Genomic DNA, 13,483 nt, shown 5'->3' with positions numbered 1-13,483 from the left:
TGGATGGATGGATGGATGGATGGATGGATGGATGGATGGATATCAACATCTCAAATTTATTAAATGAAAAGATGGTGTGACTGGACCTGAAATAGTAGAATATAATATAACAGTATGCCAACACAAAAAATAAGTTTAATAATAAATTAAAACAACCATCAAATGCAATGCTACAGAGGGAAATATTTCCTTTTAAGCTCAATTAGCTGCATTTGAATTAAAAGTAAACCTCTTCATTTTAGTAACTTCAGCCTTTTTTAACAGACTCAATAGTATTTTCATTTAAAAACATGAAATAAAATAATCCAATTACTGAGAAGTAGTTTCAAAATATATAGCTTTAGCTGAGTACAAACCCACTGAATATATAAGAAATAATGTCTTATTTAAATTGATTAGTCACTTATGCAAGCATTAACCATGAGGCAGACATAACAATCAGAACTTTTTTTTTTCTTAACATTTTCTTTTGCCTGCCAGACCCACCAGTTAAGGATCACTGGGTTAGTGTATGTGTTGTGAATGATTCTCAGCTACTACAATAGCTCAATATCTGTAAAACTGACTGACTTATAGCTACTTAAAATCCCAGACCTCAGTTTGATTGAGAATCAGTAGGACAGAGCTTCCTGTAAAACACAGCTCTAAAGCTCAGAGGAGGATAAGAAGTTTTGTCAGGCCTCTGATACATCATCAAGTGTTTCCTCAGGTCATCTAGCATGGAAGTACCCATGATTCATGATTCAGATTAGCTCTGTTGCTTCAGGGTATTTATGACGTTAGCTGACAGGTAGGCCACAGTTTGTGCAAACAGGTTTGTTGCTACAATGTCAACAAAAAACTGTCACTGTGGCGACTGTAATTTACCCAGTGTGCCATCCCATAACTGCTCTCCTCTGAACACAACGGAGCAGCAGAACCGTGTTTCATATTACCAGAATCAAGAGACGCGTGTGGATAAAACCAACCCCCCCCCCCTCCGTGATGCTTGTGAGGGCTTTATTTCATCTCAGAGATCTATTCTATCTTGCTTCCTGTTTTTATCTCCTCATGAAACTGACACCTGCTCTTTTTCTCTCTCTCCTTTGCATTGAAACTCGCAGACTGACACAAAGAGCCGCATTGGCAGCAGATCCCAATGAAGTGCCTAAATATGGTGAACAAAGGGTCTGCATGGGAGTGAAAAGAGGAGCAGAACAAAAAACAAATAAGTAATGAAATTATAACAATATAGACAGAGGGGAAGATGGAGAGACAGAGAAAAGAGAGAGTAGGGTTGCCACAATGGTGAGGAACAATCGTGCTGCGTCAATGGAAAAGAGGGGTGGTGGTGGGGGGGAGGGCTATCTGGACAATAGAGCCGGTGACAGGAGCACAATGGCTGCAGTGTTTTCAATTAGACATTATCTCATAGACAGAGTGGCAGGTCTCATTGTGAGAGGAGGCTATTTCAGAGCTGCCTTTGTGTGGGGTAGTGCCATACTCCCCCAACCTCTTCTCCTCAATCCGAAACTCCCAACTCCCCCACCCCCCCTCGCCTCTCCTCTATCACCACACACCCTGGCTCCATCCAAGGCCCTGTTATCTCCTGTGTGTGTCCATGGACAGAGAGCAGGCCTTTTATGTGGCTGATTATTTGCTTTCCATCAGTGGAGGGCAAAGTTTGGCCAGCAACATAAAGAGATGGAGGGGGGACAGGGGGAGGGGGTGATGGGCAACTGCATTGGCGAGAATATATTGAACCCATCCTGGATGACCTCCGATGTTCTGACTCCACAGTTGAGTCGTATTTGGCAATGTGAATTTCGATGACCCTGCCATGCTCCAGAGGCTCATATTATGAAAAATATTCCCCCATTTACAGATTGTTTCTATTTTTGCTTCTTTTTTTGTCACATGTAAATGTTTCCGGTCACCAAACACAGGAAATGCAACAAATGCTAATATCAGACAAAAAAAAACTTGAGTAAATGCAAAAGCAGTTTTGAAATGATGATTTCATTTATCAAAGGAATTGTCATGTCTTTGGCTACAGATTTAGCCTACATGCCGAACACACCCAGGAGACCAAGTAGATTAAACAGAAAATGTTTATTTAATAAGTGCAGGTAGAAAAACAGGCAAACTGGCTTCTCTGGAATCAGGTTGTCCACTGAGAGAGAGAGAGAGTCTGTATTAATTTATAGTTAGAGATGATGTAATAGAACTTGAAGAGTAACAACTTACAGAGTAATGGAGGTTGTTTGCCCAGGAGAGGTGACGGGGTCTGGAATGAATGTCCTGTAGGTCCGTAGGAGTCCGTAGAGGCGAGGTCTCCAGGTGGCAGAGGAGGGTGGGCAGGGTTCGGAGGTAGTCTTCCGGCGTGGTATCTCTTAGCGAGAGATAAGTTCTTTCCAAGAACCTAGCTTTGATCCGGAAACCAGCACAGTGCTCAAGGTCCAAGGGAGTAAACCTGGAACAAAGCATGAACACATGAACGAGGCATATATCGTAAACTCTAGTCAAATCCAAGAATGAGGCATGAACAAGGCACAGATACTAAATCCTGGTCAGGTAGGTAACACACGTACCACACATGTTAACACTCTGACATTGAAGTGCTGGCAGACGACTCCCTTTAAACCTCCCTGATCAGCATCTGATGAGGAATACCTGCTGTAGCAACCACCTGGAAGAACCCACGCCATCTACTAGAGAAAACGTGAAAGCAGCAGGCAAAAAACACACCAGAATATTCCAGAAACCCAACAGGAATTACTGCCAGACATGTAGACTCCTAAAAACTAGCCTTTATCCACAAATGGAGAAAACATGAAACAGTGGTGAACCTTCCCATGAGTTTCTGGCTGACCAAAAATACTCTAAGAGCACATCAACAACTCATTTAGGAGGAACTGAAAAAATCCAGAACAACATCAGACTTCATATGATGAGTATGAAAAATTATACCTTTATTATTTTCAATTATAACCACTGTCAAACAACCCTCTGTGCCATGACATCCAGTAATATTTATTGTCACTGATCTATTTTAAAGTGTGAATGCTCCTGAAAAACATACATTTTTAAGTTTGACTACTTCCTGCTTGGACATTTGGGTTCTCACAGCAGCAATTCTTTGACGCTTTTATTGGTGGTTTCTTGTTTCTTGTTTAGGTGTAGCACTGTTTCATATCAACTATTTAAACCTAGAGGATTAAAAAAAATAATTTGTGAGGCTGAGAAATATTCAGATATGGCAAAAAAAGGATATCACTTGGAGTCAAACACAGTGGTGGTAGTGTGATGGGCTGGGGCCTGCATTGCTGCTTCAGAACCTGGATGACTTGCCATAAATGATGGAACTGTCAATTCTGCTCTCTACCAGAAAATCCTGAATGAAAATGCCCAGCCATCAGTTTGGGAAAACTTTAGTTCTTCAGCAAGACAATGATCCAAAGCACATCAGGAAATTTCTGTCACAGCCATGGTAAAGACTCATTACTAGTTATCACAATATCTTTAATGCAGTTGTTGCTATCAAGGGAGACAAAACAAGTTATTAGGAGACATACTTTTTTACATAGGGTCAGATTGGTTTGGATAGTTTTTTCTATTAAATCATTTTAAAACTGTATTTGGTATTTTCTCAGGTTTTCTTTGTCTGATATTAACATTTGTTTGATCTGAAATGTGTATGACAAAAAGAGCAAAAACAAGAAATCTGTAAGGGTGCAAATACTTTTCCGCAGTATGTTGCGTACGTTGCTATCGGTTCAATCGGGTCATCGTGGTCTTCGTATCTTTACACGGTAATGTTTGCGAAGAGCAGCTCTCGCCTTCGACACGCTTCCGCAGTGCTGTTTTGCTGCATTTGGCGAGGAAGGGGTCGGAAAAAAAGAGTGCTGCGGTGTACTTGTTTCTCAGAAATAGTGCGAACTTTCCTTATCGGATAAAAGAATCTGTTACATTTTGACATACAAAAAAAAAAGGAAAATGGTTGTTTCGATAAGTCCCATTCAGCATACTCCGTGCGGTCTGCCACAATTTGATGTGTGTGTGGTGTGTTGTTTGCGTTGTTTTCACATTGCTTGTATTTTTTTTTTCAGGTTGGTAAATGCACACATAAGCAGATATGTGCTATCGCTATGATATTGTGTCACCTAAGCAGAATAATCTTGTGAGGTTTTCCACTGTTGGTGTTTATCTTGGTGCTGTGAGTCAGGGGGCCCCTCCCTATCTCTGCTGTGCATTTTACATTCAGTATTTGGGCTGGATGTCACCGGTCACACTGCTGCAGCCATGCAAATAACATGGAGTCAAAAAGCTTTAATATGATGATCAGAGAAAGCTTATAACTTTTACTGAAGTTAAGAACTTTTTTGTCTTGAATAACTAAATTGCACCTAGTTTTATTTTATTATAAAGTTTAATGAGTTCTGCCAGAATGATTGAGAAAAAAATGCTGTCAGAGGAAATAATTCGCTGACATTTATAAAAGAAACTTAAAGTCAGTGTTCCACAGTCAAAGTCTCAGTCAACCATGTTGGGTTCCTCTAGTTTTTGATGTTTATTGAACTTGACTTTTTATGACTAAACATTTGACATGTACAAAATTCTCAACAAATAAAGTATATATATATATATATATATAGTATAATTCATGTGATGATGAAATAAGGTAAAAAAAAAAAAAAATCTGACAATAAAGAATCCCAGCACACATATAAAATGTGTTAGAATGAATAAATTTGACTTCAGATAAGCTGTGTATAAATAAAGGGAAAAAATATCTGTTACACAGTCTTACACTCTGTTAAAAATCAAAAGAAAATCTTAAAATTGGAATAGGAGGCACGGTAGATTAGGGGGTAAGTGTTGCAGTCTCACAATCTTGAGGCTGTGGGTTTGAGCCCAGATTGCATAAGGGAAAGAGTTCAAGCGTAAAACACTTGCCAAATCTCCCATGCAGGTTTGCTCACTGTGGTGACCCCTAAAGAAGGGAGCAGCTGAAGGAAGGAAGGAATACAAATCTAGAATATGAATCCTGCTTTCATTTCTGGATTTATCATTGCCTGCTGTTGAAAGCCAGGTGATGTTTTGCTCTTGTCTGGGTGTTCAAGTCTTTGTGTCTGTTAGCAAAATGTCTCGTGAACCACTTGGACAAATTACTACAAGTGCTTAACATTTGCAGTCAATCTAATTCAAAATGACCGCCACAACTAAGCAAGCACTAACATAACTACACTTCCATCCATCTATCCCTCCATTTTTTACCCACTTTTCCTTACAGCATCATGGTGCAGTTGGTGCCTATCTTCAGCAGTCAAGAGTTGGAGTACACCCTGAACAGGTCACAAGCCTGTCACAGGGACATATAGAGACAAACAAGACAGGCAACCATTCACACTCTCATCTAGTGACAATATAGAGCTGTCAAATAATCTGTTCTTGGCCTGTGGGAGGAAACTGGAATACCAGGAGGAAACCCATGCATGCACAGAGAGAACATGCAAACTCCACACAAAAAGGCAGGAGGCAAACATGCAGCCATCTTGCTGTGAGGTGACACCTCTAACAACTGCTCTGCCATGCCACCCATGGCAGTATTTAGGTAAAGAAAAGTTATTATCAGTTTTTTTATAAAATGACTTAGTGAAGTTAAGTATTCCTAACTTTATTCATACAAGTCAGTTAAAGAACTTAAAGTTTATGAATACTTCAACTGTAAACGAATATTTTTTTCTTTCAAATGATCTCAGTTGAAGTAACTCTTCAGCCTTTCAGTGTATAACTCAATTTTATAGATATTGGGCTACAATTTGGTGTGGTCATAGCTGAGAGTCATCCCAGCTCATTCTTTGAGTGCTAACTGTTTGCAAGAGGTTTTGCACATAACAAAAAGAATGCTGGGCTTTAACCCTCCTGAAGCCCTTGTAACAGAAGAGAGGAAGAGAAGCCCAAGTAACTTCAGGTCAATTTGACCCAAAGGTCAAAGGGTGGGTTAAATGTTCAAAAAAAAAGAATTGTTTTTTTTCTCCATACTACCAGCAATGAATTGGGTTTGTGACTGCAGTGACAGGTCTACACAGTTACTATAAAGAGGCAAAAATGCCACAAAAAACTAAAAACTGTTAATTTTTCAGCTGTGATTTTACTGACTAATGATCTCAATGATGATAACTTAATTTGTATTCTGAAATAACATCTCTGTAGGTTTTCAGTGTCAAAACTTAAAAAAATTAAATACCTAGCATTCTTCAAAGGAATGCATGTTGCTTGCTGCCTTTTAGACTAAGACCATCTTACATTGAGAATTGACAGAGATGTCGCCAATTTGGTTAAAAATATTGTGATGTGCATTCTCATGCAATATTTTGCATGGTCTTGCATGATCTGTTGGAGAATGTGCTGTGAATGGCTGTCAGCTACTACTACACAAAACCTTCTGCTCAATACCTGTAAAATTCATTAAGGTGGAGACGTTGTCTAGGCTTAAGGTCGATTAGCTGTGGTAGCCATATTGAATTGAACTAATTCCAAACGTTAATGAGTCGTACTAATGCAGGGATTACTTTCCAAGAGTTCCTTTAAAATTTGTCTAGTGGTTTATGAGATATTTTTCTGACATGGTTGAGTGCATCGGTTAAAGCCAAGGTTTTAACCAAAGATATCACTCAATGTAGTGCACTTAAAGCATGTGTTTGGGACCATGCTAAGTTACTATCACACCAAATTGTAGCTTAATATATGTAAAATTGGTTGAGTTTTAGTCATTTTGGCAGCCATGTTGACATGGGTTGAATCCAAAAGTTAATAAGCTATAGATGTACATCCAGTATTTACATTTTGAAAGTTTCATTAAGGTCTGGTGAGTGATTCATGAGATAATTTGATAACAGACAGACAAACGTTCACAGACACAGGCAAAAACTGCTGGGTATTATCCTGGATGTGGCTAGTTTTAATGCGTATGTAAGTGGGTATGTGAATTACTGTGTATGTGTGTGTGTGTGTGTGTGTGTGTATCTGCCCACGTGCGTGTGTGTGTGTATGAGGAGCTTGGTGTGCTAACAGGTAGGCTAAACAGTCAGCAGCTCTCAGATAGAAAAGATATATATCTAATGGCTGAGTGTAGATAACAGCCGAGTGACCTGATTCCAATCTTTACCATCAGGGTTTAACAAGCTTAGAAGTGAGGGGCAAACTGGGACACAGGAAGGCAGTGTGGGCTATCGACTTCAGTTGAGGTTGGAGTTGTTATGACATGTTTCATGTAGATTATGTTGGTCTGCCAAGCCCCCTGCAACTGTCACTGCAGCCAGAGGGGCTGATGTGAATCAATAAGTTAAAAAACAAACAAACAAACAAGAAACATTTGATCTAATGACGTTATTTGTATTTTTTAAACCACAGATTATTGGCAAAGAGTGAAACTAGATTATTAAAAGCACTTCCTGTTCTATTGAAGCAACAACTTAGCATCAGAATATTCTTGTGTCATATGTTGTCAAAGAACTGTAAAACTGAAATGAAAATTTCTGAAGAAACGTTGAAGGGCGCCGGTGCAGCTGCTGCCAAAAACTCTGACAAAACTTCGTAATAATCTAAACTAAGAAAAAATGTCAGTATATTTGGATGCAGGAACTGTATAAAAACGTAAAGAGAACCAAGATCAAAAGAAAGCTGAAGCTTCTGCCAGTGGTTCCTTGTGAACACCATGGTAACCACACCCTTGTGCCTGTCACTCCCTGACAAGTTAATGAGGGGCAGACAGAAACAAAAATTGAAAGTTATTACTCAAATAGTCACTGTGCAAAAACTAGTCAAAGTTAAATCTTAAAAATTCTTGAACTGTGAGCAAATCTAGTGGGTTGAACTGTCGCCTCACAGCAAGAAAGTTTCTGGTTCAAATCTCAGCTGCAGACTTTCTGTTTGGAGTTTGCATGTTTTCCTCGGGCAAGTGTGGAATTTCTCCAGGTACTCCAGTTTCCTCTCACTGACCAAAAACATGCATGTTAGGTTAATAAATTATTTTAAATTGTACTTGGGTGAGAGTGTGTGTGGCTGTGTGTCTTGCCTGTGTCTGTGTTAGCTTTGTGAAGGACTGGCGACCTGCCTAGGTTTCCTGTCTCTCATCCCTTGACTGTTCAGATAGACACCAGTCCCTGATGACCCTCAACAGGATGAAGTAAGTCTAAAAAATTGGTGAGTCAGAGTGAAAAGCTAATTTCTAATCATACTGTAAAATCTACAGTGTTTAAAAGAGATGAGTTCTAACTCCTACCTTGTTGCAAATAAGCATAAAAATTACAAAACTAAATTTAAATGATCAGTCTATCATTTAGCAATCAAAGTACACCAAATATTATGATCAATCTTTAATACTTCCAGATCTTTATTGTTACAAGCCAATAATATGTTAAAGTTAAACAAGCCAGACGCAAGACTAAAAGGAGAAGAATAGAAGGTCAAAAGAGCAAAATTGAAGCTAAAAGGATCAGAACAATAGCTGAAGGCTGAAAGGAGCAAAATGTTACCAAAAAACTAAAAAGAGCAGATTGGTAGCAAAATGTCAACTAAAAGTTTAAAGTTGCAAATAGGTAGCTAAAAAAGCTAGCTAATGCCTAAAAGTATCAAAAGACTAGCTAAAAGCTAAATGTAGCAGAAGACTAGCTAAAAATAGTGAAAGGTAAAAATAGCAAAAGACAACCAAAATAGATCAAATATGCTGAAGTACATTTCGTCGAGAACAATGTTTTTGAATGAAAAAATCTCAGTGTATTTTTGAGGGGATTTTCATTTCACATGAAGTTAAATAGTTTAAAAATTATAAACATTTGACAAACAAAACTCATAGCACAAGCTGAATGTTTTGATATATGAAAGGTTAAAATATGTAGAAGCAGTGTGATTGCAAAAAATATAAGGAATGGACAGGAAAGCAATAATGCATTCTCACAATAAAAGAAACATGTGTTCTACTTTCTCTCTTATTTTAAATTTTGTGAAGTAGCAGCATGGCTTATTGGATGACTGGTTGTTATCCAACTTGAATGGCCCCCCACACATGTTAAAATGTTTTTCCATTCATCTTCTATACCTCCTTTTTACTGTTTAGAGTTACAAGGACTACAAGTCTACTCCAGCAGTCAATGTGTCAGAGGAGGAGGGAACTTTGGACAGCTTTTACTGGAACATGTGAAACAAAACAACATGGGTGCACACACTCCCTCACCCAATTCAGAGTCTCTAATATGCATGTTTTTGGTCTGTGGAAGGAAACTAGTGTACCTGGAGAAAACCCATTCATGCAAATGGAAAGGCTTGTTTAACTAAAGCTAATCTGAGTCTTATTCAGTTTAATTTCAGATAGGAACAAATCATCACAACATGATTCTGGGATAAATTTAGGTTTGCTAGTCAATTGTATCAGCCAATCGTGTCAATTGTATTGCTCTAGTTTAAAATAGTCAACAAAGTCTTGAGATGCAGGAAGTCATTCTAACACCTGGTTATGTTAAAAACCCATTGTTATTAAATCTTGAATGTGAGCATTTGAACAGAAATAATCTGTCTGAAGTGTTTCAGTCAAGGTTTAGAGCTCATCATAGCACAGAAACAGCACTGGTGAAAGTTACTAATGATAGTCTGATGGCCTCAGACAGTGGACTTGTGTCCATACTTGTCCTGTTAGATCTCAGTGCTGCATTTGTTACAATTGATCCCAATATTCTTTTACAGAGGCTTGAACATGGTATGAGATTACAGGAACAGCTCTAAAATGGTTTAATTCATATTTATCAGATAGAGTCTAGGTTTTTCAAGTTAATAATTAGTCTTCTCCATACACCAGAGTTAGTTCTGAAGTTCTTCAGGGTTCAGTGCTTGGACATACACTCTTTACTTTATCTATGCTTCCAGTAGGTCAGTGGTCCCCAAAGATTTTCTTCTGGGCCCCCCTATGGATTACAATACCCCCCCCCAAGAAAAAAAAAAAAATCAACTGGGCACACACATCATTTAACCAGACATGAACACATATTTTGTTTTCAAACCCCACTGAAGTTTATTTCACACTTTAGGTTGCAACAAAACAAACTACAAACCATCTTTACAGTGCAACACTTTTGTGTAACTGGTTCTTTTTTTAGTTCTATACTGTAGAAGAGTATTCTTTGCTGTCAGTGTTATTTCAAACATATTTCTTTTTTTTATTATTTGTCACAATATTCAACTTTGCTATCATCAATACATTTTTAAAAAGCCTCTGTGCAAAATTGGGTTTAAAACCCGTCTCCGTCAAAAACCTGTCCATTATACTTAGTCAGGCACTGTTTTTTTTTTTTTTTCATTCATCCATACCGCTTTTTGCGCCCCCTGCAATGGCACTGCACCCCCCACCCCACCCCCCACCCTTTTACCCTCAGTTCAAGTTATCAGACAGCAGGATAAACTTTCATTGTTATGCCAAGACAAGACAGTGTCATAATGTTTCCTAATTTTTGAACCCACATGCAGAGTCAAACAGACAACCGGGAAAAAGTTTAGTGAGTTTATTGCGTAGGTACGGGTTTTCACTTTGACAGGTCCAAGGTGAAAGTGGCTGGCGCGTCTGGATTTCTGCAGCACAGGAAGACTGGTTAGTTGAGTTCTGGTTATGGCGGTAATGTCAGCTGCGGCTGAATAGTCCGTTCTTACTTGAGGGGTAGTGTTCTGAGCAAAGGAAGGAAGGTTCTGGATCACCGGAGTCTGGTTCTTGCCGGGTGGGGAGATGGAGCGAGTGGAGAGGCTGCTGTGGAGGGCGGACAGGTAGGTTCCGGACCCCGTGGAGGAGGCGTGTGGGGACGACTGCCGACCAGGAGATCCGAGGAAGAAGGGTAGCTGGGGAGGAGTCACACACAAAGAATCACTGGGTTTGTCACAACAGAGAAAGCACAAGGGAATCTAGCTTAGGCCTGAAGTACCATTACTGGCTAACGCTCTGGCGCTGAAGTGTCGGCAGCTCTCCACTCATATACTCCTCCACAGCTGATGGGATGAGCCACAGGTGTGCTGAGTCCCAGTACCCTGGTCATGCCCCCAGGATGACTCAGCCTCTGCCCTGCCTCTGGTGGAGAAAAAAAAANACCCCCCCCTCAACGACCGCCACCTGGCGGTCCAGCAGAGCCGGAAGGGAGGGAAGAACGGTAATCAGCGATCAGGGAGGGATCCAAAATAAATGAGCGAGGAACCCATGAACGCTCCTCCGGCCCGTAGCCCTCCCAGTCGACAAGGTATTGCCATCCGCGACCTCGCCGACGGGAGTCCACGATCTGGCGGACGGAGTAAGCTGGGTGGCCATCCACGTCCCAGGCGGGAGGAGGAGGCTTGGCAGGAGGGCACAATGAACTGGTCAGAACAGGTTTTAGTTGGGAGACATGAAAGGTAGGGTGGATACGGAGTGTAGCAGGCAGGCGGAGACGGACAGCTGATGGATTGATTATTTTCTCAATTTCGTAGGGGCCAATGAAACGGGGAGACAGTTTCTTAGACATGGCTTTCAATGAAATGTCTCTGGTTGACAACCAAACCTTCTGTCCAGGAGTGTACGACGGGGCAGGTCTCCGTCTCCTGTCCGCAAAACGACGGTTCTGTTGAGCAGTTCTATTGAGTGCGGAGATTGTCCGGTTCCAGATAGTTCGACAGTGGTGAATATGATGCCGGACTGAAGGAACAGAGATATCCCTCTCGTCGGCGGGGAACAGAGGAGGTTGGTACCCTAACGAGATTTCAAAAGGAGAGAGACCAGTGGCAGTGGAAACATGAGAATTGTGTGCGTACTCAACCCAGGTGAGGAACTTGCTCCAGTCCAAAGGATTCGTTGACGTGAGGCATCTGAGAGTGGATTCCAGCTCCTGGTTCATACGTTCCGTCTGCCCGTTTGACTGTGGATGATAACCTGAGGTCAAAGAGACCTTAGCATCAAGAGCAGCACAAAATTGCCTCCAGACTTGAGCAGTAAACTGCGGTCCACGGTCAGATAAAATCTCCTGCGGAATGCCATGAAGACGGAACACATGTGTTATAAGGAGCTGTGCCGTCTGAAAGGCTGATGGCAGTTTCCTTAATGGTATTAAATGACAAGATTTGGAAAAACGGTCAACAATTGTGCAAATGGTGGTCATACTTCTAGAACTAGGCAGACCGGTAATGAAATCAATGGCTATGTGTGACCAGGGGCGCTTAGGTATGGATAATGGGTGCAGGAGACCGGATGGAGGTAAATGGGAGGATTTATTTCGTGCACAGACTGGACAGGCTAAGACATAATCTTTAACATCTTTATGAATGGACGGCCACCAAAACCTACGGGAAATGAGTGCAATAGTTCGACTAACCCCTGGGTGAGCTGAGAATTTGGCTGTATGCATCCAGTTGATTAAACGGCCTCTGACAGTTGTGGGAACATAAATCCTATTGACGGGACCGGTGCCTGGGTTGGGTTCAGACTCCTGGGCCTGCCGAACGAGATCCTCAATCTCCCAGGTCACCGAGCCTATGGAACAGCTGGGAGGGAGGATGGAGGCCGGCGTCCTTTCCGCGTCATCTGAGGAATACAACCTAGACAATGCATCTGGTTTAACATTGCGAGAACCAGGACGGTAGGAGATCGACAGGTTAAAACGTGAAAAGAACAGGGACCATCGGGACTGGCGGGGGTTAAGTCTCTTAGCTGCTCGAATGTAGGCCAAGTTCTTATGATCTGTCCAGACCAGGACTGGTTGGACAGCGCCCTCTAACCAGTGTCGCCACTCCTCGAGGGCCAATTTTATGGCCAGCAGTTCACGGTCACCCACATCATAATTTCTCTCCGCTGGAGACAATCTGCGAGAGAAGAAGGCACAAGGATGAGTTTTATGGTCCAGATCTGAGAGTTGTGAAAGAACGGCCCCAACGCCAGAATCAGATGCATCTACTTCCACAATGAACTGTTTTGCTGGATCAGGTTGGATCAGAATGGGTGCATTGGTGAACAGAGCTTTGAGGCGGTTGAAAGCTGCTTCTGCTTCTGAGGTCCAGGTGAAAGGGGTCTTAACTGAAGTTAGGGCTGTTAATGGCTGAACAGTCTGACTGTAATTTCGTATGAACCTGCGATAGAAATTAGCAAAGCCAAGGAATCTCTGTAACTGTCTCCGTGTCTCAGGGGTAGGCCAATCCAGCACCGCTCTGATTTTCTCCTCTGTGGGTCTAATCTGACCACCCTCCAGAATGAAACCTAAGAAAGAGACGGATGATTTGTGAAACTCGCATTTCTCTGCTTTCACAAAGAGCTTGTTCTCAAGGAGGCGCTGGAGGACGAGACGGACATGCTTCTTGTGTTCCGGGAGACTTCTAGAGTAGATCAAGATGTCGTCTAGGTACACAAAGACGAAAACATTCAGAAAATCTCTGAGGACATCATTAATGAGAGCCTGAAAATAAGCTGGGGCGTTTGACAGGCCGAAAGGCATGACCAGATATT

General features: G+C 41.3%; 2 long non-coding RNA genes across 2 annotated transcripts in view; one reads left to right on the top strand and one right to left on the bottom strand.

The window, feature by feature from the left end:
- LOC119616940 overlaps nt 1-13,483 on the top strand; it is a 35,858-nt gene that overhangs the window by 18,387 nt on the left and 3,988 nt on the right. The gene's annotated exons all lie outside the window — the stretch shown is intronic.
- LOC108229029 lies at nt 10,477-11,063 on the bottom strand. The gene is made up of 3 exons (XR_001808256.3): nt 10,947-11,063; nt 10,681-10,863; nt 10,477-10,602 (listed from the first exon to the last, which is right to left on the bottom strand). It is a non-coding gene; the product is annotated as an uncharacterized LOC108229029 (long non-coding RNA).

Source organism: Kryptolebias marmoratus, linkage group LG4, assembly GCF_001649575.2.
Source record: "Kryptolebias marmoratus isolate JLee-2015 linkage group LG4, ASM164957v2, whole genome shotgun sequence".
Lineage (NCBI taxonomy): Eukaryota > Metazoa > Chordata > Actinopteri > Cyprinodontiformes > Rivulidae > Kryptolebias > Kryptolebias marmoratus.
Note: the sequence above shows the minus strand (reverse complement) of the source record. Positions and strands in the feature narration are given on the sequence as shown.